General features: G+C 41.3%; 1 protein-coding gene across 1 annotated transcript in view; it reads right to left on the bottom strand.

Moving 5' to 3' along the window:
* Positions 1-23,712, bottom strand: part of NFRKB (nuclear factor related to kappaB binding protein) — a gene marked incomplete in the record, with an annotated part of 1,477,031 nt that overhangs the window by 1,403,076 nt on the left and 50,243 nt on the right.

The raw sequence follows: 23,712 nt of genomic DNA, 5'->3' as shown, positions 1-23,712 counted from the left end.
ACATTTACAGGCAAAAAATGAATTTTTACTTCAAACAAAAAAAGTGTCTGTGTACATCGTTGTGCATGCAAACACTTTTTTATATGATAAAAGTGCATTTTGCAGTCTTTAAAACAAATATAAAGTTTAAAGAATTGCTTCCAAATGCCGAAGACAAGATGTACTGAGCCATGTTTACGACATGAATATTCATGGGCAGGCAGGCAGGTGTTTATGTCACTTGGGGTTCCAACTCTAATTATACAGGATTAACATGGGTAGTACTTGTAAATTAATCATTAGCTTTTTGCCAAACTGTTAATCTAATCGTTTATAAATTAGTTATGTAATTGCCACTTATCTACAATAATCCAGTATAATTAGAGCTGGAGCCCAAAGTGACACAAGTGCCTACTGCCCGTCCATGAATATTCATGATGTAAACATGACTCTGTATTTTGTCTTCCACATTTGGAAGCATTTTTTTTAAACTTTATAAATTTTGTCAAAGACTGCAAAACACACTTTATTCATGTAAAACAGTGCCTGTCAGACAGCACATTTACTGTTCTATGTTTGGTAGCAATTTTTAAAAACATTTTATTTATAAGTGGGTGTGAAATGACCTTTTGTTTTGGATTAAAAAAAAGTGTTTACATGTATAAAGATCCACTTTTTTATACAAAAGTGTTGTTTCATGTCTTTAGACATGATCTTTGAGTCAGTTCACAATACAGTAAACTCTCAATTAACCGGAACTCAAGCAAATGGCACTCTCAAGCAACCGGCAAAAAAAATAAAAATGAAGAACTACAGTACAATTCTCGTGTTACACTTTCTGTTTTACCCCTGCAGAAACATAAAACTTGAAGTTTTAGAGTTTTAAAACGGAAGACAGGAATAAATTCCCTCTCTCCCCAACCTGAGAACATAACAAACCAATTAGTATAGTGTATAGTATTAGTCGGGCCTATTTTTTATAGTAACTCTCATGCAACAGGAAACTACAGTTATCCAGCATGTACCAATCCCCATGGGTCCAGGTTAAGTGAGAGTTTACTGTACAATGTTCAAAGAATTCTTTAAGATATCTGGACAAAAACACTTAATGTCATTTTACCACCAATTACTTCACAGCATCTCAGTTCTGAGATAAGTGTCTATATACTGCAGCTGCCTATATATATATATATATATATATATATATATATATATATATATATATATATATATATATAAATAAAATGTTTTGTCCATTTGGAAATCAAAATTATTTTTTTTTGTAAACGTCTGGTCTAATGAGGACTTGGTGCACATATATTCTGTACAACAGTTTCACCTGGAGTTTGCAGTAGAATTCAAACTACATGCCAGAGAAAAGTGGAATGGTACATTAGTCAAATACAAGATAATCATGCAGATTCAGTAAACTCTGTGTAGGCTCTGTGCTAAGCCTACATGGAGTTTACATGTTACGGTGGTAGTGCTCAGTGTGCAGCAGCGTGCAATGCATATTAATGAGGTGCAGCACACCTAAGCTAGTTTTTGCTGCTCGCAACAGTATTGCTGGCCAAGAAACCTTGTAAGCGAACACAGACATTAATTCCATGTAAAGGAGAGCTCATGCAGTCCAAGGATTTGTGCAGAATGCCACAATGTTTACGATGGCTATATACAAACATCTACAGCAAGAAATATGGACAAAAACCATAAATAATGTGGGGACAAAGGATGAAAACTAAGGACACACTTATTAAATATTGCTCTTACAAACTTAGGTTTTGCATTCGCATGAATTTTCTGAAGTGTATGAAGTCTGAGACTCAAACTCCTGTTACTATTTTCTGACTTCAACCCTCTAATTACCAATTATTTGTCAGAAAACCACGACTGTATGAGAAATACAGTTGAGAGGTATGGCTGTACAAACAGCTGTCATTCTGTTAGTGCAACATATCTGCACAGAGGACAACTTAATGAGAGAACAAATAACCAGCAATAGGGACATATTTGGCATAGATGCCACATGGGAATGTGTTTGAATGTAATACTTCCAACCTCTTAAAGCAAGAAATGTAGACAAAGCCATAAAAATGGGGGGGGGGGGGACAAAGTGCAGAAATATGGACAGACTGTTACTATTCCATGTACAAACTTAGGAAGTTGACAGAATATATGGGTTGTACATCAGCATGAACTTTCTGAACAGCATGAAGTTTGAAACTCAAAATGTCAGTCATCAGTTACTGACTGCACTCTGCAATGACATGCCAATGATTTGCCAGGGAGATCACAAATGTGAGACAAAACTGGACATTCTGCATAGCTCAGGACAGTTGAGAGGTATGCACCCAAATGTCTGTAATATTGAGTCACATCAGTCCAGAGATCATCCCAGTAATATGGCAGAAAGCCACACATTTGATAACGAAAACATCTGGATATCCTGGATATATCTGGACATTTGAGAGGTATGAATGTGAAATATATGGTCCAAACACAGTACAGGACAGTGTACCTACACTGCGGAGTATTGTGTTATTCCAATCTTGGCATTCTGTACTGAAGCTGTGTTAATCAGCTGTAACAGGACATGGGATTGCCATGTAAAATGCTCACTCAGTGGAAGTGTGTGTATTGAACACAGACACACACATGAACTGTAGGAATGAACACAGGGAAAGAGTACTGGTGAAACTCCCTCATGTACAGCAGAGGAGGGCATGTCAATAAAAGATAGCGGTAGCAGCAACACAAAGCACATATCTACATGGTACAGTATGGACTGTACAGTGAAAATGTGTAGTCTGTCACTGTCGTACACAGTGACATATCAATGAGGAGGATGTGTGTGTAAGATAAACATCCTTACATGAATAATGCAAAAGACATCTATCAGGGATCTAACATACAACTAAGGTAGGGTGCAATTGGGAAGGTGTGTAAAATGATTTACCTGAATATGAGTGTACTCCAAAAAGAGGTCTCCAGAGAGGTGGCCACAGGTAAAGGATCATGGCTAACACTACAAGAACCAACCACAATCATGAACAATATCTGAATAATACCACCATTAATCCCATGCCTCTGACATAACACATGTGATGTGGAATGATAACTGATGAGCCTGCGCACACACTGGACAACTAGTATGATGCATCCACACTCCATGAGAGTAACCATGTACACTGTCCAGGAACTGCAGAGGGACACTGCTATACCTGTATTTGACAGTATGAGCACTACAGGCTAGTTGCCTTGGGTGCATGGAATATATCTAGATCACAATTCACACCGTCACAAATGCTATACATGCTATTAATGTTGTCAAATACCTATGTATGCAGTGTGTGCATAAAGTGAACAGGTAGCGCACATGCATCTTGATTGGTGTTCCACACCATCAGACAGTCATATATATTCCCCAGAAAGAATACCTAGGTATGGACAGTAAGCTGTGTGACAGCGCACTGTGACACAGGTGGTACACTTTAATTGCACATTACTAGAATATTTGTAGGGAGATGCATGGAGAAGGGTGCAATGTCCTCAGTTACTAGTATGATCAAGGCTGGAAACCATGACGTTAGTATGCCCTCTGATGTGCATGTCCTTCACATACCCAGTAATTGCATTACAGTTAAGGGAGTATTCAGCACTATGAGCACATGCTGGTGGATGTACCACTTTATCCTATACCACAGGACACATGTCACATACCTATTGGTCTGACTATAGGGTGTGATGCCTACATTATACTTGGGTGGTGCTTCTGTTTTCAGATGCAACACATCCCTCCATGTGTCTCGTCAATACAGGTGTTGTCATGGCTGTGGCAGCAATCTATGGTATGTGCCTATACTGTGTGTATTATACCAATATCACAGTTGGAGTCAATGATTGCCCACAAGCTATAGTCTATCAGGTAGCTGTTTAGATACAACACGTGTATGCTATCTGTGATACCCATCACTTAACTAAGGAGCAGGCAAGGGTCTAGCAGACACCCCTGATGTACTGACCTGATTACTGGACCTGAGACATATGTCACATCACTCATTTCAAAATAGTGAGATGCCACATGACATACACAGGTATAAACATTTGGTGATATAGCTGTTTATGGCCACATATGACAGTGTTGACTGAATACCATAGTGTGACTTTTTGTCAAATGCCTTCAATGTTCAAGTTCCACAATATAATACTGTTGTCATCATGCATGCCCTTGATGACCTCTAGGAGGCATCTATCAGATGTAACAGACTTGATGTAGTAGTAACAACTCACACAGATCTGTTGCATACATCTGGAATATTACTAGTATACATGTAGAAGAGGTCCATGATGACATGCTGGTCTGCCTCACAGTTGAGAAGAGTCAGGCTGTCTCTATACATGCATGCATCAGGTGCTGTCCCCCCAACTCAGGTGGATGCATGTTGATGTACACCCTTGTACGGGAACACAGGCTGTGTGGAGGGTGTGTTGAACTGTGTACTGCACCACATCGGAAAGGTGTATGTGTAGGGTCAAGCCACAGGTGATCCGTTATGTTGTCACAGCACAGAGATTCCTTGTGATAGGCCAGGATGAAGGTAAGAAAATTTGATCTTTGCGCATGAGCTCGCATGGACGCACACAGACACACACACACACACACACACACACACACACACACACACACACACACACACACACACACACCTGGGAAAGGTTGGCACAGGTTTACTAGCTATACCCTCCTTCTGCCCAGACTATAAAGGTAGTTACTGCCACCAGACACTTGAAAGCCAGCTACTCTAAGGCTCTTATAAGGGTACTCAATTATACTGAATGACATTAATATTAATACAAATGGTAGTGTTTAACCAATGTAGTAAGGCTTTCAGGAGTGGCCACAGAGTCAACGAAAAGATACGAGTACTCTCAAAGGTTAAAATATTCTCTAAAGGACCAGCCACAATGAAGTTTAAATATATTTACTAATAAATGAACATGAAAATACTAAATATTTATTTAAAATAAATACCAGAGTTTCAATCACAGGAAATATAAACACAGATGAATAGATTCACACAGATACAGAAACAAACAGTACTTAACTAATCTCATTATATTTTCCTGGCTGATCTAAAGAATTACTATTCCCTGGTCACTTAATAGACCAAGGCAAGATGAAGTAGGTAAGTGGTCTTCCTTCTTTGTCAGGTTCCAAACACAGAGTACTCTGAGACTTCAGTCTCATCTAGTATTAAAACATAATTTTTGTTCTGGATAACAGAATGACATCACATACATCTGCACATACATCTGGTCATCTGACTTCTGGTTCCCATACTATCCCCTTTCCTAGCAACTGACTCAAAATCTCACACACGTGTTAATAATATATACACAGAGCTTTGCTAAGATCTGTTGTAGGTTCTGGAAGTTATAAAACAATAAAAACTTCCACTCTTCCTACAGGAGCTAATAAGCTATTCTCTGACAAAGACATTTCACCTTTGACTGCAATCAGAACTGTAAGGCACAACCTTTATGGCCTAAATTAAGTAATTTAATTTTTCACTATTTTTCAAAGTTAGATGGACCGAGATTAACCTCTTCGCTTCCAGTATCATCTGTTAACATATACACATTTCTTTAGTTACAAGAGTACAGTCAGATATAAATTTTTATTTCTTTTCTGTCCAGTATGACACACTGCTGATACACGTTTAACACAAGCATTACAAATACATTTTTCACCTCCAGCATCTGTACAAATCAGTTTGATAAACAACTGACATAATTCTTTACAATATTTCAGCTAGCTGTCCTGGCATATGTTACACATCCACTGCCCTACTACTCCAGGCATAGCTGGCAATACCTCACATCATCACAGCAAGCACAGGGAACACATTTAGATAGCAATCTGAACTTGACCACCAAGTGTCCACACTGCTACTGAAAGCCTATGTTGCATGCATCGTAAGTCATGCCATCAAACTGACATCTTAGGACTATATGACAGCAGTGCAGCCAAACCTCATTACAACACTAATAGAACATAATGCTCTTTTTTACATGTACCTCACCAGACACGTGTAGCAGCTGGTGAGACCACAGGGCTTTCTCGAAAAAATAACACAGGGTCTACACACCATGCCATGATGTATGTGGATAGATTAAAAGCCATATCACTGTAAACTTTATTATACATGATGACGTGACTTCTGCCTGGCCCCCAAGCCAGTCTCTAACCCTGCCCTGGTGGGAGTACTGCATATCCAAAAATGTAATACAGCTGATGAGATCAGCAGTGCCTGTTAAGGTCAAGATGACAGTGTCCCACATGCTGGTGTAAAAGTGCTCTCAGTAATGTCAAGCAACAGCTTACACACACACACACACACACACACACACACACACACACACACACACACACACACACACACACACACACACACACACACACACACACACACACACACACACATACACACACAGCTGGCTGCAGCGAGAACAGAACCCCTACCTAAGTACACAGACTGCAGAAGAGTACTTAATGCAAGCACCACATCTCTCAAGTCTGATTTATATAGGAGTGCAAGTGAACTTATAGTAGATGACATCAGCAGGCCATGTGGGGGACAACAGGTTATGAGGCCTACATAGGCACATAGCTTCACAGGTTCATATCAGGCTACTAGCTTAATAGCACTAGGGTGTGAAGAAGCCTGTGTATAAACACAAGTAGCCTTATTGAGCACAGTTGGAAGGTTGTTTTTAGCACTGTGTGTTTGTGCGCAGCACCAGCTGGCCCTGTCCATCAGTAGTCAAGATTGTGACTGAGCAGGGTCATTGAGGAGCACTACTACACATGCAGTGGGAGCCTATTACAGCCTCTGGGGTGGCACCTATGTCCCTCATAGAGAGGTCCAGTTGCTGCTGATCACAAAATCGCGCTGCTAACAATGACCATCTAAAATATGTTTAATAAGGGTACTTGTGTTTTTATACTGCTAGGTTTCTTTTGCCGCATGTATAGTGAAAACCATGTACTCCTAAAACTTACCAATACAATACGTGAGAGATGCAAGTATACAATGAACCTAGAATAAATGCTCCCTCGGTCAAATGTATCAGTGTCTTATCCATCAAGCCCTTAAGACAAAACACCTCAAAACCAAAGTCCTGGTCATTGGCGAATCCATAGTGACACACACAGATGTCCCCCCTCACCAGGTTGCACAAGGAGAGAGTCAGGTGCCAGGATCTGCAAAGTCATTCACGCAGGATACTTGTGTTTTTACACTGCTAGGTTTCTTTTGCTTCATGTATAGTGATAACCATGTACTCCTAAAACTTACCAACACATATTGTGTTGGTTGGGAAGGTGGCTTAATGGCTAAGGTGTTTGCCTTACAAACACAATGTGCAGGGTTTGAGTCTCACAAGGGATAATTGGCTAGGCTTAAAATGGCTCACAAGGGCAGTTAGCTTAGTACTAAGCTATACACTCAAGTCTTTCAACAACAACCACATTTACAACTCTGTTGTACTTCATGTTGGAGTAAATGACTTGAGACATACCTCAGTGGACTATGTGAATAGAGATATGACCAACCTCTTGGATTGCGAGTCCCAAACAGGTATGTCTATAGCCCTAAGCAGCATTCTACCTTCACCTGGATGATGCCTCAATACAAACAAAAGAACTGTTGATTTCAACAATTGTCTCAGCTACTGGTATCACTCCAGGGGGATCCAGTAGTTGTCAAGCTGGGATGATATGGTAGAAAGACCACACTGCTTTGCCAGGAATGGTTTTCATCTATCACCTCTTGCCTTTTGGTTACTGGCCAAGGTACTTTCCTCCCCCATAGTAACTTTTTTAGGCAATGTCATAAAAACAAAGTTCCTGATGCAAAAATATTCTCAAAAGACAAACTTGGGGTTATATTACTTAATATTAGGAGTCTAAATCAGAAACTACACTCCTTGGAGGCACTTCTTACTTGGGAAAATGTCAATGTTTGTACAGTCACATAGACATGGTTTAGGGCTACAGAGAGTGCTCTGGCCAAGAAAGGCTACAATGGCTTCCAAACCTTCAGACCACAAAATGAACATAAAAGAACCAAAGGAGGAGGTGTATCCATCTTCATAAAAGACAAGTACACCTCAAGACTCATTAAGTAGTACAACTCCCTACAGTTACTCCTAATCCAACTAACTGTAGGAAAAAAAACTCCACATCATTGTTAGCTATAGGTCCACAAACATGAACCATGAAAACCACATAGTGTCTTCCTGGAACTACTTGAGTCACTCATAATATAGCCAAACACCCTAGGCATGGTAACTATACTTCCATTGACTGGGATACATATATGAGCTCAAAGATGTTTATCCTAAGGTTCCTGTGCTTTGTAAATACAAATGTTCTGGAATGGTTAGTCTGCACACACACAAGGGGCTCAAATGTTCGTGACCTAGTACTCACCGACATGGGAGATCACTGCACCACCCCATGTGCGAGAACCTTCCTGATACGGTCTGGCCATAGATCAGTCATGTTCAATTTTACAATCATACCTGACCCCCCTCAATAACCAAATGGTGGAAAAATCTCTGCAAAGCAAGAAAGAGCCTCCTAAGCAAAGACATGCATAAATTCAAACCTACTGCCACCACTGACAGTAAAGACTCCTATATGGAGATGTACACAAATGCCCTGTATATATATACCTTTACAAGTTTACAGACTCAGCTGTACCAGAACAGATCAAAACTTGCTCAAAAAAAAAACAATCCGCCCTGGTGGATGTCTAGCATAACTAGATTATACAACAAGAGAAAGAAACTGATGTCCAGGAATAAGAGGGAACAGTCTCAGCAGAACACCACCCTCCATGGATTGAACAAGCAAATTAGACATTGTATAAAGTCCTCTAAAACTAATTATGAAACTAAATTAGCATCCATAGTCAGGGATAATCACAAGGCATTCTTTAACTATGATTGTAATGTAAAAGGAAAGGCCTGGCTTTGCACCAAATTCAGAGTGGACGGCACCATTCATACTGAAACTGAGGGCATAACCAACTTGTTAGCAGACAGGTTTGACAAAATTTTCACATGCCTATCTCCACCAATCATACCCACAGCATAACTGTCAACACTTCTCTGCATATTATCTCCAAATAACAGGTCATAACCACACTTGTCAATGCCAAAAACACAGCCTTTATGGGACCAGATAACATCCCAGGCTGCTTACTAAACAAACCGTCTAAAGCTAGAGTTACCAGAACCAATGGGTACCTCCTTTAACCTCAAAGTACTAGCTTCTTCACCGAAGGGGGGAACACAGCAAGCATAATACCCATGCACAGAGGGGGGAGGTCCCTCAACCGACCCAAGGAACTAACCATAAGCCTGACCAGCCTTGTCTGTAAAACCATGGAGAGAGAATCACCTTGGACTTTAACAGGGACATTGGTGACCTTCACATTCTTTACCCAACAGAGTTTGGCTTTGTCAAGGGTAGATCATGCCTGTTAAACCTACTGGAATTCTTTTAACAGTGTCACCAAAACCCTGGATGAAGGCAAATCAGCACATACTGCTTATCCTGACTTAGCCAAGGGCTTTGACACAATCCCCCATAGAGGCATCATTGTGGGACTAAGTCATATGTCATTAGATATGTAGTCAACTGGCTCATCAACAGAACACATAGTCATAAGTGAGGATTCCACCTCTACCAGCAAACCTGTTACCAGTGGTGTGCCACAAGGGTCTGTGCTGGGCCCCGTACTGTTTGGAATGTATTTCTCAGAAAATCAGGGAAAAAAAGATGATGTGGCTCAACAAGTTAGCTGACCACTGCAAACTGGGTGTAATCCCCAAACGATGTCAACATACTACAAAATGTACTTACATACATAAAATGATTGTTGCCAAAGCCACAGTAATGCACTATTATCCCTTTTGGCAAAGGAGAAGTCCCTGCAAATTACAATATTAACAGTATGTTCTAACCCAATGGTGAGAGATTTAGGAATGCAAGTTGATGGCAACCTCACCTTTGATCATCATGTGTCCAGTGTGGTAATGATGGCCCTTTATGTTGCACACCTCATAAGTGAGGGCATAGCATCCAAGACTAAGAATGTTATAGCTTCACTGTACTCGCCTCTCATCAAACCAGCAATAAAGTATAATGCTTCCTTTTGCATGTACCTCACCAGACACCTGCAGCAAATGTAAAGACCTCAGAGGTTTCTCACAAAGAAAATCCAGAGACTTCCAACCCATTACCTACATGGACAGACTGAAGGCCCCGTCACTGTATCTGTATCGTACAGACTGCTGAGAGGCAACTTGTGGCTGGCCTACATAGCAGTCTCAAGCCCTGTCTTAATGGAAATGCTGCATCTCCGCAAATCACATGGGACAAGACTCACTCACTCTAGGGACCTTAATCTAGCCTGTGACATCAACAGGACATGCTGGAGAGACAGATACGTCTCCCATAGATTGCCAATACTATGGAACAAACTCTCAATTCATGTGAACCTGAGCTCGGCAATGTAACTGGGACAATTGGATGGGAAATCAGAGATTTACTCTGGGGGCTTCACCTATGTCACACAGGGTCAACCAGTGGTAATCATGGGTTTGCAAATATGGACTACATATCTTGGTCTATAAGAGAACAAACGTCCAATATGGGTAGGCTTGACAAGGCCAGAGGGCCATTAGCTTAGTAACCATCTATGAACCTAGGGCCATTATGGTAGTAGGCTCATATGAACCTATGAAGCTATGAACCTATGCAGGCTTGCCAACATCTTGTCTCACACGTGGGCTGCTGATGTCATGTACTATAAGTTCAGCTGCAGTCTTGCAAAAGTCAGACTTGCGTTAAGTATGGTGTTCTGTAGTCTGTGTACTTAGATAAGTAGGGGTTATATTCTCACTGCAGTCAAGTCTGTGTGTGGGTGCATGTGTGCTCTTGCTTGATATCACAGACAGGCTTTTACCACAGCACCTGGGACACTTATTACAATATTCTCAACAGACACTGCTGATTTCACCAGCTATACCAGATGTTTGAATATACAGTCATCCCACCAGGGCATGGGCAGCCACTGGCCTGCAGGCCAGGTAGATATCACCTCATCCTATACTAGACAAGTGACAGTGACATAACTTTTAATCTATCCACATACATCACAGCATGGTTTATAGGCCCTGTGTTAGCTTCCTGAGAAAGCCATGTGGTCTTTCCAGCTGTTGCATGTGTCTGTAGTGGTACATGCAAAAGACAGCAGTATACTGTATTACCGTTCTGATGAGGTTTGACTACAGTTCTGTCATACAATCCTAAAATCTGAAAATGATGTTGTGACTTATATGCACCATACATTTGCCCTGGAAGATCATTAAAGACAGAAGTTCGAAAGTAATGATACACACTGCAGTTTCTGACCTCAACAACTTTACAAAGAGCATTCAATATAACTTTCTGAAATTTTGATGCTATCAACTGTCTAAGTTTCTAAGACCAATACAAGTTAAAGGTACATTGATCAGTTCAACAACACAAATGCAGAAATACTAAGCACTAAGTTAGCTAAGCACCCCGAGCATCAGACACAGCTTTTGTATCCCTGAATCCAAAACACAGAAAACAGGGATATGGCAGTTATCACTTGCACAGAGTGTTGTGTGTGCAGGCAGGAAGCCTAGGCTGACACAGAAGGTCAGTGAGTGTGTGTCAGTAGGCAGGAGAAGAAGGCAGACATTAGGATAAAACAACAAATGGCCAGTGAGGTTAACTGAATAACTGTTGTGTGTGCGCGCATGTGTGTGTCTGTAGGGGTTCCTCCAGGTGAAATTGGTTTGGAAGTGTGTCTGTATGAACACAGTCAAGCTCTGTGCTAGCTCTACATCTTGTCTGTCAGACAGATGTCAGCTGTGCATGGTAGAGGTGGCAATTCATAGTCGTCATTCCAAACCATGAGAACTGGCTCTGCCAGGAGTTGCATTAGCATGTCAACGCCCACAGTCAGATGCAATGGTGCTACCTGAATGTGACCAATGCCTGCTGGATAAGCTTCCTTCATGGGTACACGCAGGACCATAACTCCATGGCCTGTCACATCTGGGTGTGGACAGCAAACTCACTGATGGATTGGGGGAACTACTGGCACTATGGGAGCGTGTTAGGTCATGACCATGTTGGCTGACAGCAGATGATGTGGCTAACCTATGCCCACAAGGATCCAGTTCCCCTCCCACCAGATGTTCCATCACAGACACTGCCCATGATGGACACTCCTATGTCCATCACAGACACCCCTCATTTCAATGCGTTATTCATCCAATGCAGTTAATCAGCAGCACAGTAAAGGCAGTCAAACATGTTGGACTGTACCACATCCACAACCCTGAGCATTTGTCTGGAGCACCTATGGGAACATGCCTGTGCCTCCATGATGGCCTTAAACATATGTTGAGTGGCATGGGAAGTGGCACTTCCACCAGGTGGAGGAGAGACAACAGGCCCCTGCCAAGCACCACTACCAATCCTTCTTTATGGCACCTAGCCCACACTTTGGCTATGAACATACTCAACAGGAACTGAAGGCGCAGTAGCCACACTTCCTTGATCAATGTCCTCGCCCTCCACCTGTCCAATATCTGTGGGCTGCGTAGGTGTAGGCCTACTGGCTGTGTCTGATGGAAATGTAGGGGATGCTGCATGTCAACCTCTTTATCAGATTCAACCACTGCACCCCCCCCCCAATGTGTCTCAGTTTGGCCACCATCATCATCATCATCAGAGTCTGCAGATACACTGACATTAGGTGCACAGGGTCCACACTCCCACTCTCACGAACACCTGTGATAAAAAAACAAAAAACACAGGAATACATTAATACCTGCACTACTATAGTGCAATATATGCTAACAAACTAACAGTGATGCTGCTATTACAGACAGTACAGCAATACACACAACAGGCCCGAGATCAATATCACAAACTACAATACTTCTTTAAATTGCTCAGCAGTACTGACATAATAATATTTGGGTTACCATCCCCAGAAGACATACTGTGCTGTTCTCCAGAGGGTATACATTTACCCTTGAATATGTGCATTAACAGTACCCTGAACAAGAACGTGGCTGACAACTCCAAATTAAGTTTATAGCTGTAGCAATCTTCAACCCTCAAAGCTTACCTGGAAGCTCCTCCTGGGACATGCTTGCTGTCTCGGAAGGTGTTGCTCTCACATCCAGGACGTGCTGTTCTGCTCTGGAAGCTGTCTGGATCATACCTCCCAACCGTACCAAATTACTCGGTAAAAAACAAGTTTGGGGGTCCAAATAATGGAGTGTCACGATTCCAGAGTGGAACCATTAATTCCTGATTTCCCAGCACTTTTATTTTAAAAATTTAAATCCTGGCTTTTTTGAGCTAATGTCAGCTCTGTGAGATGACTGCCAGTCAAGCTGCCATTTCATATACTGCAGAGGGTGTGTGTGTGTGTGTGTGTGTGTGTGTGTGTGTGTGTGTGTGTGTGTGTGTGTGTGTGTGTAATGCCCCAGGTGAATATACCTGGTGGCTAGAGGAGGTACTCAGGCTCAAACCTTGTACCTTTGGTACAAGTGACAAAAACCTAAAGTCCCTACCCTCCACCCCTTGTGAAAACTCTCCAGAGTTATGCCTCATAGTTGTTCTGTCCCTCATAAAATCTGTGGTTTTATGGCTTTTTGTGGCAAGTCAATGAAGGATTGAATTCAGTAAATAATAACAGGCATTTGAATTTCAGACTACATATTCTTCAGAAAATAAATGGTAACACAAAACCTTTTATTCTAGCAATTTTCTAACTTTATAAGGTCAGCATCTGAAATTTGTCCCCATTTTTGGGGCTGTAATGTATTCCCCTATTATTGGCTTTGTCCAGGTTTTTTTGTGCTAACAGGTTGAGAGCTATGGTGAGAAGTGAGAACTGAATTCTGTATTCCCCATTATTGGCGTTGTCCAGGCTTTTTGTGCTAAGAGGTTGAGCTCTATGGTAAGAAGTGACAACTGAATTCACTAAATGATAGCCATTTAAGTTCAGGAAAATGCTGATTTGGTATAGTGGTATGTTGCTCTGACTGTAGTGCACAGGGTCCTGGGTTCAAGACTTGGCAGTGAAAGGCATGGTGGTAACACATTTTATTCTAGCAACCTTCCAAAATTATACGAGCAACGTTTAAACTGTGTGCCTGGTTTTCGGGCTTTTGTCCCCCCCCAATAAATTTTGGCTTTTTCCAGATTTCTTGTGCTGCAAAGTTGAGAGATACAGTTATCAAGTGGATTTTACAAGGAGCTGAGAGCTTCAGGGGAAGAGAAATCTAGTGCTGCTTATGCGGAGTCTGCTTGCATTGTTAATAGCATAAGAAGTTAAATATTGCTTTTGATGCAGAAGGCTGTGGGTTCTACTCCCACAGTATGTAGATGCATTTCTAATACTGTAGTGTGCTGTACTTTTAAAGGGGGTGTAGCTACAGATACAACAGAAGTGAGAAAATGTCATGCACAAGGGCGTTTGTGCCTCAGTGGAAAGCGCAAAAAATATTACTGACCCAAATTCAGGAACAGAAAATCATAATTATGTTCTGCATTGCATTTAAACAAGTACAGTACATTTTCTAGCATTCAAGATAAAACACGTATTTTTCCACTGCAGACAGTGGAGAAGCAAGAGTGGCCAGTTAACAGCACCAGGATTATGACAGTTTTGATGCTTCAGGATGAATGTAGGAGAGGGTCTGTTAGTACTTGGACTAAAAACTGGAAGTCTTAAAAACATGCAGTTTACCTAGTTTATTTTTTTGTGCATTTACAGCTACTGAGTTGGTTTGATAACACAAAATCAGAGTAAGTCAAGCAAAAAAATGAAATTGAAAATAAGTTCGAGAAGCTGTGCAAGATGCCTGTGGCTTACACTACTGTTATATGTATATGCACAGATATATATATATATATATATATATATATATATATATATATATATATATATATATATAAAGTAAAACGTGTGTGTGGAAGTAGCCTTTTATAATTGAAATGTATTTAATAAAATCAGGAAGATGTATTCAAAGAACATATGTATGTTTCTTGTTTTGTGTGCAAGGGGCCTATGATCTGAAAACAGCCCAAAGGTAATCTTTATCCACCGGTGGCCAGATACATTTTCTTTGGATGTGGTGCAGGTTTCAATGCTGTTTCAATGAATGTGAGTTTCAAGGGCAGAGAAGTCTTAATGCTAAGTCTGTTTTCACTGTGAGATAGTATTGCTTTGTTTAGCAGATGTCTATTGGTGTTTGTGCACTGTGCTATAAAATGTAAAAATAAAATCCAAATAATCAATGCAGATGTAAAGCAGTATGCACATTAGTGTTTATGGTAAATGGGGCGAAATAGCCAGGTAATGGGACATTGGAATGGCTGCAGGGGGACTCTGGTGCTACATTTTGGTTGTCTGTTCTTCAGTTCGCATTTGAAAGTTGGTATCCCACAATTCTATTGGAGTAGGTGGGGTTCCGTAATTATGTAAGCAAATGTTATGTTAATCAGCATACAGATTTGTACCTATTTTTCATGGGCCTTGTCCAGATTTTTGATGTTTCCAGGTTGAGATGTATGCTCTGAATCTCTCAGATTGGCCAGGAACTCTTTACTGGGGGTGAGTGATGTTTCCCTAACAAGCCTTTCCCTGGTAACCATTTGGTCATGGCCCACTGCAGCTGCTCGCCTCCTTGCAGAGGTTATGTCAGTGGTCCTGTGGTGCACCTATTCTTATGTTCTGCCGTGGCCACCCATGGCATTGACACCATGAACAATGTGCTGCCATATTCACATCCAAAGGGCCATATCTCTCTGTCCCCTTTCCAGGAGAAAAACACCATGTTGCCAAAACCCATCGATTATGACTTGGTTTTCAACAATCAGTGAAGGGGGAGGGTTCCGTGGATTGACATGCCTGAGTAACACATCTGTAGGTGTCCTAAAAGACAACAGAAGTATAATTCACATAACTGTAAAAGAACTGTTTCAAGATAAAACAGAAAAGGTAGCCAGTCAGTATTACCCACTGGTGAAACATAAAACAGTCTACAGATATGAAATACTAACAGGCAAGATGCAAAACAGGAGAGTAACAACAGCAACATATCCTTGTTTGTGCCATAACAATAAGTCACCTTTGCCCCCTCCTCCCTCAAAAGAACAGTCCATTCTTGTTTGTGTCATAACAGTAACTCATCCTTGCTCTTCCCCATAAAACAACAGGCAAATGATCCATTTTGCTAACAAAACCTCTTTGAAATGCTAAAAGTGCTATCAAAAGACCTGTCCCTGAAACATTTGTACTTATTTAATCACACAGCATTCCATTTTCATGTATTGTCAATCATGTGTGCCTCTGAAATGGCTTGACAAACAACCAATGTCACCAGTACACTTCTAACTAATGCATTCAAATAAAAGTGTAAAAGCCTTTGCTTCACACTGTTCTGAAATACATTCCAGCATATGCAGTACGTAGATGACAAAATTGGGAGCATACCTGCTGAAGTTCATTACTCCTCTGTACACATATATCCTGAAGAAAAAAGCATTTTTGCAATCTTCCAAACATGTACAATTCTCCTCACCATCAGTTTGGCTAGCTACATATTTGGCTTTTTAAAATGGTGTAGATCATTAATGGATTGTGGTCTTTGTCTATGTTTCATAGATGCAACTTACAGCAAAAGCAGCTGAACTGCATGCTAATCAATTAAACATGGTGGAGCTATTCAACCAAGTTATAAAGCATCCATGTAGACTCCATGCTAGTTTTTTCTTGTGGATGTCAAACTTTTGGAATACAGACATGGAAAGTCTACACAGATAGAATTTTGGGGGCTGCTGCTGCTTTAATCCATTTGTGCATGCTAGAGGCTAAGGCTAGTGCTGCTGCTGTCAATAGGCTTAGGCCTAGAAAAAGAAGAATTTTCTGGCCACATTTAAATAATAATCTACATGATGAGGAAATTGTATAACACTACAGGGTAGACAGGGACACACTACAGGAACTCTGTGACCTTTGCCGCCCTCAATTCAGAGCCATCTGAGGGGTACCCATCCCACTTGAAACTAAGGTATGTGTAGCCCTTAGAATATTAGCTACAGGCTCCTTTCAGAGACCAACAGGGGACATGCTGGGGGTGTCACGGGCATCAGCATCCTAGATGCTCTACCAGTTCCTGGATGCTTTGCTCCAATATGCCAGTGAGCAAGTATAATTCTCCCATAGTTCTGAGGAGAGGGACAGAAATATGCAATAGGTAGTGTACTACCCTGCAGTAGTGGGTGCCACAGAATTGCAATAGTGAAGAAATGAAGGCACTACCTGGGAAACAGTGTAGGCGCTACATTAACAAAAAAGGCTACCACTCTATCAACTGCCAGGTCATACATAATGCCAAGGGAATCATCTTGAACGCATGTGCTGGCAACCCTGGCAGTTACCACGACTCACCTATCTGGCACACCTCCACAGAGTCATCTACTGGGGGATGCAGGCTATGCACTCGAACCATGGCTGATGACACATCAGAAATGCGCATACACCCACGGAAGAATGCCATAATGAGGCACATGCTCAAACCAGAAATGTCAGAGCGTTTGTTTGGGCTGCTGAAGTTATGGTTCCAGTGCCTTAGATACTTCTGGGGGAGCCCTGCAGTACAATCCATGAACATGTACAGAAATCTTCACAGTAAGTGCCATGCTGCACAGCACAATCCTGAGGAAACAGTTGCAGCAGATCAGCAAGGGGAATGGGCACACATCACACTACCAATGCCAACTTCACCACAGTCACAGACAGAAGAGTCAGAGAGGAGGACCATCAGCTGCTGTGGGTGTAGACAGACACAGCATGCTCAGTATGCTTTTACATTGGCTAAGAAGTCCTTTCATTTGGAACTAGCACTAATGTCCAAGCCTACACCAAAAAACTATATGGGCACCTACATAGCTCTATGGACTCAGCAATACCCGACAGGCCCAAATCATCTTCCTCAAGAACAGTAAATCTGTCTAGTAGACAGAAGCAATACACAAACTCTATAATAAAAGGAAAAAAATGCTGTCCAGTACCAAGAAGGAGCAGGTGCCAAGTTGGAAGCAATCTCTCTTTTGTCAGAACAAGTAAATAAGGCCACTGGTGAAATCTTCTAAGGCTAACTTCGAGTCCAAATTGGCCATATCCACTACGGACAATCACAAGGCCTTCTTCACATATGTCCGCAATCTCAAAGGTAACACCTAAATCTGCTATGAAATGGTAGTCAAAAACACCACATACACAAACTCCGTAAATATAGCCAACTTGCTGGCAGACATGTTCATCGAAAACTTCACCCCCCGCGTTCCCCCCCATCAGTAAACCAGGACATCCCCAGCACCTGCCCCCTCCCCTCATCAGCAGGAGCAGGTCTTTAACGCTCTCTCAAAGGCAAAAAATACAGTCTCTGTGGGACCTGATAAAATCCCTGGCTGCATCCTATATGAACTCGGGCATGAGCTCTTAGCTCCATTAGGCACCCTATGTACCCAAAGCCTGAACACCAGCTTTGTCCCAGCCAAATGGAGGACAGACATTGTCATCCTTCTCCACAAAGGTGGAGCGTCCACTGACCCAAGCAATTATAGGCCCGTCAACCCAACTAGCCTGATCTGCAAGGCCATGGAACGCATTATCATGGCGCTTACAAACAAGGACATTGGCAACCCTAAAACATGACCCCACACTGTTTTGAAGAAGATGACCAAGTTTAAAAGGCATGATCTCCCTTTTACAAAACCAAACTGCCACCAGAGCCATGGATGAGGGGAAGAAGGTGAACACCACCTACCCTGACCTAGCCAAAGCCACTGACACTATTCCCCATGCGGGCATAACAGATAAACTCTCCCAGCTAGGCATCAACTCATATGTTACCAGATGGGTAACTAACTGGCTCACTCATACCCACTCAGTCAAAATAAGGGAAGCCACCTCTAGTAGTAGACCTGTAACTAGCAGTGTACTCCAAGAATCGGTCTTGGGGCCTCTACTATTTGGGAAATACTTTTCTGAGGTGCAAGCCAAAACCAGTGGTCTGTGGGTAACCAAGTCTGCAGATGACTGCAAGCTGGGCACTGTCTTAAATTCCCCTAATGATGTGAACATCCTCCAAGAGGGCTTCACCTAAACTAATGACTGGTGCCAGAAGCATGGCCTCAAACTGAATGCCAAGAAATGAATCATTATCCCCTGTGGGCAAAATGGCATCCCCACTAATTATCACATTAACAATGTGCTAAGCACGCAATCAGTCATAAGGGACTTGGACACCTAGGTTGATAGCAACCTGACATTTGACCACCAGTTTGCCTCAGCTGTACAGAAGGCTTTCTACATGGTCCACCTCATAAGTAAGGGTATTTCATCCAGGAACAAGGAGGTCATAACATCCCTGTACTCCACCTTTATTAGACCCATTATAGAGAACAATGCTCCCTTCGGCATGTACCTTGGCAAGCACATGCAGCAGCTGGACAGAGATCTCAAGGTTCCTGTCCCGCAAAATGAAGGGTCTCAAACACCTATCCTATACAGATAGGCTAAAAGCCCTGTCCCTCTACTCAGTCTCGTAGAAACTGCACAGAGGTGACCTGTGTTTGGCATACAAGGCCATCACAGATCCAGCCTTGATGGAGTTGCTGCATATCTGTAAGTCAAACTCCACTAGCACAACCCACATGCAAGGCCTCAACCTGATCTGTGACATTAACAGAACTTGTTTGCGGGATAGATTTGTGTCCCAAACACCCCCCCCCCCCCTCTGTGGAATAGACTCCCTTCTCCATATTAAATAAAGTCGCTCACTAGCCCTCTTTAAGAGGAACCTGAATGACTGGATGGGAAACAGAAAATACACCCCTGAGATCCCACCTGTGTCCCTGATGGACAGGGGAAACAGGTGCTGACTTTGTGGGAACATGGGCAAATTCTTGGCTAGGCTTATAAAGGCCGCTAAGCCAATAGCCTAGTATCATCCTATGAACCTATAAGAAACAACACATAGCACACTCGCTCACCACCTAGGGGCCTAAAACCTTCCTCCTACTCACATACATATAGTAACATTGATGCCAGGCAACTCACATAAGCTTTACCTCTCCATGTATTGGCTGTGTACTGCTTGTATCAGAGTCAGCCCTTGACTAATACTGTGGCAACCGCTGCATTTACAAGGCAAGTCTTGAACCTGGAGTGTACTGTTTAATAATATTATGGCATATCCTTGTATTCCATCACTTGTTACAGTAAGCAAGTAAAAGGTGGGAGTTTTCTGCAAACACTACTGTAACATGTGACATCACAGACTTAGACTTACATTTGTCTGTTAGTAAGCAGTAGGCCAAATGCATCAAAGATTCACACAGTCATACCTCTCAAAAGTACTGATGATCACTGTATGTCCTCAGTTTAGCACCATACATTTGCACTGGAAAATCATTGACGAGAGAAGTTAGAAAGTAATGATACACATTGCAGTTTTTGACTTCACAACCCTCAAGACCAAACAGGCAGGATGCAAAAAAGGAAAGTAACAAGAGCAACATATCCTTGTTTGTGCCACAACAGTAACTCACCTTTGCCCCCTCATAAAAAGCGCATCCTATGCTGGTCTGTGCTATCCAACCTGCCCTTCAATTGTTGCCAAATGCATATCATACTATTGCCAGTTAATATCCTCATACACTGTAAGGCCAATGATATAGCATGGCTTATACACTGCATGTCTCAGAGTACCAGATAACTGATGAATGACCAGGAAACACAGAAAGGTAAGACAGAGCTGTATATTTGCAATCAATAATCATAACAGGTTGTGTGATCACTAAGTGGACTACGTCCAAATATAATAATAAATATGGAAATAAATTTATGGTTTGATATCAATGTACATTCTGTTGCAGGTGATTGTGTGAAGAAGGACTTCAGTTCTTTGCTGCAAAGCTGCTTTTATGGCAAAGAGAGATAAGGTACCCATTCCGTTTTCTGAAGGTACACTGGAGTCATAGTTGAAATTCAGACCTATGTAGACATCTCATGTGTACTAACATTTTCTACTGTGCATGTCATAGATTGATTTTCCTCATTTCAACTATTTCTTCTTTTTTATCTTTTTTTCTTTTATACTAAATAATACTAAAAACCTGACAGAGAAAACACAATTTGCCAGCATACAAAGAGGAGGCTGGAGGTTAATGAAACGGAACCTGTGAATTGTGCACTGCTTACTTGTATTTCCAACCTGGACAGACCTACATGTAACACTTTGTAAGTCTAACTTGACACACCCACCTGATGTAAGCATTCACAGTTGCCATCCCAAAAACACAAACACTGAGGGAGTGCCTGCACTATATGGATTCATTTTTTGGGATACAGCAATTCTTTTGAGTTCAGACCTCATTTGCATATTGACCGTGCTGACAGCCCTGTATCTACACCGTTGACAGTCATATAGTCAATTGCATAGCTACAGAAATTGAAGGGGAGCTGAGTGTTGAACACAGAAGGGAAGATATTACTTTGGGATATATCTGCACAAAGGAGTACTGCTTTTAAATGGATAAGCCTGCATTGCATATACTGACATGTAACTATGAACAGTCTGTTTAATGGTTTTTATACTTATTTTGATTAGCACACACTTACACCTTTTGCACTCTGCGATTACTCACAATGTGTACTTTTCATCTGGGGGTGGGGAAGCAAAGCTGCATTTCTATTCTAGCACAAAGAAAAGATTTTTGTTGCTTTTGGTACTCTTACTCTGCCTTTTGTTGGATCCGGCCTGCTGTCACATATCAGGATCTGTTCTGTACAAATCATTAATTTCACACATTTTATTATGTCCATGTAGACTCCTTTTTGTGGCTTTATTCCAAAATATTATGGAATACAGACGGAACACCAGCATGGAGTCTAAACGGTTGCTTTCTACATTGTTGAATTGCTCCTCCAGGTTTCCTGGGTTGATTAGCATGCTATTCTGCTGCTTATGCAGCAGTCAGCATGCCATGGTATTTCACTTGTTTCCGCAAAGGTGTGCGCCTCTACATAGCGCTTACCGAATTTAACATTTTCCCACAGCCATGTGTGCATCCTGCCGTGACACAAATACTGTGAAAAAACACTGTGTAGGCTGTACTGAATCCCCTGGAATATGTGCAAATAAAGCCAAGTCCAAAACAGGACACACTGTTGTTCTGGAACATTCTGAAGTATTTCCGGGATATAAAATAAATGAAGATAAAACAAATCCTATAGCAGTAAATTATGTAACCACACACAAGCTGGTTCAGCAATGCCCATACATAAGAGGACATAAATTGAAGTATTTACATGTATGGATTAAAAAGTCTTATGTTACAGCAACTAAAAATATGAGAAGAAACTAAACAAAAGAGAAAAAAAGAGAGAGAAACAAAGTTCTTGCTTAATAATAAGGATAGTAAAATACAAGTAATAAAAAGGTATGCAGTCCCCTTAATCTTATGCACAGGTCAGTTTTTTAATCTACCACAGGAGAACCAATAAAGAGTTGAAAAAGGTATGTGGGGGGGGGGGGGCAGTAAGAATTAAATTGGATAAACAGATTCTCACAATTGAGCAAGGTGATGTAAGGGTGCTCGATTTATAGGGGTTCTTCAAAGTTATACAGTTAAGGCTCGTATACATAAAACTCAAGCACATGTTTATAAATCAAAGTGGAAAAGGTTGAAGAAACAGGAGGGGTGTTTGAGAGATAAAGATACTAAGATTCTGGAAGCAAGTTCTTAAAGAAAACATGAACAACTATACAGAATAAGAACTAAACCAGCATTGGTATGGAGACCGGAGATTTTATAAATAGGTATATTTCTGAAAACAGGGGTATTAAGAACAGAAAACATTAAGTTGAATTTACTGTGGAAAATTAGCAAAGGAACAATGTACGAGAAGCAAATGACGTGGGAGGGACAGGTAAGGTAACAGAGTGGGATGACAATTGGAAGAAGTTTGGACTGTGAGTTAGAGACCACAGTCCCCTATCAGGAATTGGCAACAGAGTATAAGCAAAGAAAGGAATAGGGAGTGCCAAGTGAAAGACCACTTTTAGTGGTGTTTTAAATGAGTTAAGAAAAGAAGCTGCTGTTAGGATATGGGATAATTAGTAGAACGTATAAAAAGTATTGCATAATAACTACAAGAATCAAAGGAGATTGGGAAAAGAATTGAAATGCAATTTACGGTGGAAGAAATTTGTAAAACTTAAGCATGCAATAAAGTCCAAAAGGTTTATAATTTTTGCACAGGAGTGTTTGGATAGGTATTTTTATACCCCAAAGCAGACTTCAGAACATACTTGCTCAAGTAGGTAGCAAATGCTGTAGTTGTGAGGTGGAAGAGAAAAATAATTGGGAACACGTTTTCTGGGAATGTAACAAGTTAGCCGATTTTAAATATTCCTAACAGTAGTTTAGCAAAAATGCCGGGGAAGCAAATCATTCTAAGGAAATTACTCTTTTTAGTTGGCATACAAGAGCAGAGTTGCCTAGGCCTTACCAAGTTTATTATAATT

The sequence above is a fragment of the Protopterus annectens genome, chromosome 8.part0, assembly GCF_019279795.1.
Source record: "Protopterus annectens isolate FY-2018-M chromosome 8.part0, PAN1.0, whole genome shotgun sequence".
NCBI lineage: Eukaryota > Metazoa > Chordata > Ceratodontiformes > Protopteridae > Protopterus > Protopterus annectens.
Note: the sequence above shows the minus strand (reverse complement) of the source record. Positions and strands in the feature narration are given on the sequence as shown.